The following is a 4812-nucleotide window of genomic DNA, read 5'->3' on the forward strand; positions in this document are numbered from 1 at the left end:
CAGACTCTCCACCACACCCCTTGAGAGGAGATGGAGGCTTTTGACCCCCTGCCACTATTCCAGTGGAGGTATAGGCTTTGCCCCCTCCTGGGATCCCCAGGGGTCCTCTCATGGGTACATGTGTGAGACCTGATCACTATGCGCCTGTGTTCCACACCCCTGTCAGCCTTCTGGATTACCTGTATTGTACTGTCCCCAGCATGGGTGCAGTACTCAGTGGTGCCTGACCAGGTCAGGGGCGCCACACTAGTCCTGCTCCGTATCAAGAAGCCACAAGGGAAACTTCGAGCCAAGTGGGAGACTGAGGTCTACCGGGTAATCGAACGCCCCTACCCCAACGGGCATGTATACCGAGTGCGGGGTGAAGACAGTCGCAGCATCCGCACTGTGCACCGAAATATGTTGCGTTCCTGCCGATCCCAGCCTGACTCCCCTACCACAGTACCCGGGGGGGTGACGCTGCCGACACGACTGACGTCACGGACGTTTCCCAGCATAGTGGCTAGTCCAGGGCGCCACACAGGGAACAGGGAGCTGGCACTGGCAGCGTGAGAGCGGCTAGTAACTAAGGTAAATATCGGGTAACCAATAGAAGTGCTTTCCTTGGTTACCCGATATATACCTTAGTTACCAAGCGCAGCATCGCGTCCACGCGTCGCTGCTGGCTGGGGGCTGGTCACTGGTCGCTGGTGAGATCTGCCTGTTTGGCAGCTCACCAGTGACCATGTAGCGACGCACCAGCGATCCCTGCCAGGTCAGGTCGCTGGTGGGATCGCTGGAGCGTCGCTTAGTGTGACGGTCCTGTGGAAAGCCTCTTGTCTTCAAATAATCTGATTATTTTCTCCCTGCACTTTATTTCCTCCTTATTACATATTGTCTTATATCTCAGTTTGTGCTAGCTGTGTGATAAAGATGTGGTTTCCCCCATTTGTCCTCTGGGTTCAACCACTCCTATCCCAGATCGTCTCTGGGGCTGAGTAAAGGCGGTATTAGATCAGGGCTGTCCAGGAGCAGAGCAAGGAAGACGGCCTGGACATCTGCACCATCAGAGGTATTGAGTCGCCCACCACAGCGCTGCAGCGGTCGCCTGCGGGGACTTTTCATTAGGGACCCTTCTGGCCACTGGTATGTCAGGTTAACTTTAATAGAAGTCGTGACTGCCACTCTCGGTTTTGCGGTCAGGATGGGGGAGACCGCCACTGCAATTTAACGAGCGCCTGGGGCTGATGGTGTCTGCAGTTTGGTGTTATGGCCTCCTGAGTGTGAGGCTGGCCCCAGGGAATCGGGTGTATATGTGGAACCACGGGTCGCAAAATGACTCAGTCGCAGTCCAGAAAGTCTTTTAACTTATTTACTCACTTTTGTTGGTTGGTGAGAAACCCAGGCGATGCTGAGATTATACCAGGTGGAACCAGGAATTCCTGCAGGCCGTTCTGATTGTAGCTATTAACTCGCCTTCCTTGCACTTCTTTTGATTCGGATAACCCCTGACTTGCAGTATCGTGGGACTCATCCAGGGAAAGTTGCTACTGCCTCTCCTTCCCTTTCTGGCCCGTTTGCCGGCAGCGTGGACCAGGTGAGATGGCTTCTTGCCCTATCTCCTTATGGGTCCCCTGTTGCTGCTAGGGCTCGAGATCTGTATCTTTGGAGAGGAACCTCTAGTCCCCTCACGGCAGATCAGTAAATTGATGTCTCGCTCTAGGGACCTGTTCCCTGTACGTGCTGAGACACCAGCAGGCCCCGTACTCGACTGCCTCTCTCCAGGTGTCTTTCAGGCTGACTTTCTGGTCGCTGTACTCCTACGCTAACAGCTACCACACAAGCAGGGTCTGACTAGCGTGGCTGTACGTCTGCTCCTTTCAGCAACTTCTGTACACTGCTCCAGACTGGCTTAGGCTGCTTTCACACATCCGGCTTGAGCTCTGCGGCTCAATCCGGCTGTGCAAGCTATGCAACGGATGCGGTGAACACACTGCATCCTTTGCATAAGTTTTTCCTTTGCGGCCAGTCCGGTTTTTGCTGCTTGCGGCATGCTACTGAGCATGCGCAGTGGCAAAAACCGCATGCGGCCGCCAGATGCGGTTATTGCCGCATCCGGCCGCCATAGGCATGCATTGAAAAATGCGCCGCATCGGCCAAATGCGGCGCGATGCGTTTTTTTTTTGCCGCACGAAAAAACGTGCCAGGCAACGTTCCATCCGGCCGCCGCATCGGCTAAATCTGCCGCATGCGGCAAAAAACGGACGGAACGCAAGGCCATGCGGCACAATGCGGCACTAATTAAAGTCTATGCAGGAAAATCGCAACCGGCAGCAAAAAAAAACGGTTGCGATTTTCCTGCAAAGTGCCGGAGTGTGCCGCATTGCAGAAACCGGAGGTGTGAAAGCAGCCTTACTCCTCCTCCTTTTCCTGTCTGCCACTGCATCTAGCTTCCAGCCTCTCCACTACACCACTTGCTGAGAATTGAAAGTTAACCCCTTCCAGAGGCTACCCAAGGGTCCCTTCTAATGGTGTGGGAGACCTGGTCACTAGGTGTCTGTGTGTACACACCTCATTCTGGCCTTTTGGAATTACCTGGAAGCACTTTCCCAGCTTGGGTGCAGTACTCTGTGGTGCCTGACCAGGTCAGGGGCGTCACAGTATCTCTAGGATCAGGGACAGATAAGGCCCTCTAGCCTGAGGGCCAGATTAGGAGCCACCTGTTACACCCTCACACTCCGTGACAGGTGTGTGATGTGTCAAGTTGTTATAGGGGAAGCTCTACCATCTTTCAGTTTTTGGTTGTCAGCCCTATTGTGAGTTCTTTCACTAATGCCCTGTTGTATTTTTTGTATTCATTGTATTTGACCCAACTGATGATTTTATATGACGAGTAGTGATGAGAGGGCACTACCATGTTCGGGTGCTCAGTACTCGTAACTACTGATGAGTGGGCACTACCATGCTCGGGTGCTCGGTACTCGTAACTACTGATGAGTGCGCACTACCATGCTCGGGTGCTCAGTACTCGTAACTAGTGATGAGCGGGCACTACCATGCTCGGGTGCTCGGTACTCGTAACTACTGATGAGCGGGCACTACCATGCTCGGGTGTTCAGTACTCGTAACTAGTGATGCGCGAGCACTACTATGCTCAGGTGCTCGGTACTCGTAACTAGTGATGAGCGGGCACTACCATGCTCGGGTGCTCGGTACTCATAACTAGTGATGAGCGGGCACTACCATGCTCGGGTGCTCAGTACTTGTAACTACTGATGAGCAGGCACTACCATGCTTGGGTGCTCAGTACTCATAACTAGAGATGAGCGGACACTACCATGTTCGGGTGCTCGGTATTCGTAACTAGTGATGAGCGGGCACTACCAGGGTAGGAAAGGCACACCAGTGGGCGGGACCAGGCAGATGGAGAACGCCCACCTAGGGGTTTTGACAACCCGGGGCGGGAAAAGAGTGAGTTTGGAGTCGTTGTTTTAGTTTTCAGTTTCAGTGAAGTAGAGAGGAGCAGGAGGAGAGGAGAAACTGAGGCTCAAGTGCAAAGTGAGAGAGAGCGGAGGCGTCGGGGTTTGAGCCCCAGCGTATTGGCTAGGTGGCAGACGGTGGTCCGTGTCTGTCAGGAGACAGAAAGACGGCAGCCGGAGATCCGAGTTGGACCGGGACAGGGTAGGAGCCCACCGGAACCAACACCGGAGAACCGACCCGGAAACCGTGCACAGAGGGGGTACTTGGATCCTGAAGCCAGGACCGGAACCATGGCCTCGCTAATTAACCAATTGAGGGCAGGATTATAGGTCCTGTCCCAACCAAAGTCCCAAAAGCAGACAACCACCCACCACGGGTGATAGGGCATCCGCCAGGGCCCGGTAGATCCCAAAGGTCAGAGTCAGCGGGCAACACTCCCAACAAAAGTACCGGGAGCGGGCTACCGTGTTCCACACCGGGAAGTCCACCACATCAAAAACACAGTGCAGAGGAAAGTGACACAGACCATCACCCGGGACCTGAATACACCCGGCCGCGGTGGCCGACCACCAGCACTTTGGTTTACCCTTGGACTTGTGTGATTTATTCAATCGTGGGTAAGCTAATATTCCCCGGTCTGTCCGGGCACGCCGGCCCCTGCCATCACCATCCTCAGCACAGAGACACTGGGCCCCCGGGGCATCTATCCCTACCCACGGAGGGGTTAAAATCCAGCTGCCATCCCATCGCTCCCGGGTGTCCCACAACTGCAGCAGTGGTGCCACACCTCACCACACACCGTGGGTGGCGTCACAGAATGTTTACGGCAATTCCCGTATAAATATGTCCCCTTTTATATGAAGTGTCCACGTGACCCCCGGGTCCGGAAGAATCCCTCGAGCCACACTGCGGATTTGGATCCGAGCAGCCCGGCTGATGGCACGGGGGCGGCACACTTGGGTGCTCGGCACTTGTAACTAGTGATGTAACTACCATGTGTCACGGGCGGAGGGGACGCGCTCGCCACGCTCGGGTCCGGGGCTTCTGCTGCTGCTGCTCGGTGGCTCGAGTGGTGGACCGGACCCGGGGACTCGAGCAGCGCTCCTCACCCGTGAGTGAAATGGGGATGGTATGTTTAGGGAGATTGTTCGTGACGCCACCCACGGGACGTGGTGATAAGGGCACCACCGCTGCTGGTAACGGGGATCCCGGGAGCGATGGTAGGGAGCAGCTAGGATGTTGTCCCCTCCGTGGGTAGGGGTTGGTGATCCCGGGGCCCGGTGGTGTAACGGGGAGGCCGGATGGCTGGGGTGCAGGGACTGCGCGGCGTGGTGCCGGACGGCACTGGTGCAC

Source organism: Anomaloglossus baeobatrachus, chromosome 6 (assembly GCF_048569485.1).
Source record: "Anomaloglossus baeobatrachus isolate aAnoBae1 chromosome 6, aAnoBae1.hap1, whole genome shotgun sequence".
NCBI classification, from domain to species: domain Eukaryota; kingdom Metazoa; phylum Chordata; class Amphibia; order Anura; family Aromobatidae; genus Anomaloglossus; species Anomaloglossus baeobatrachus.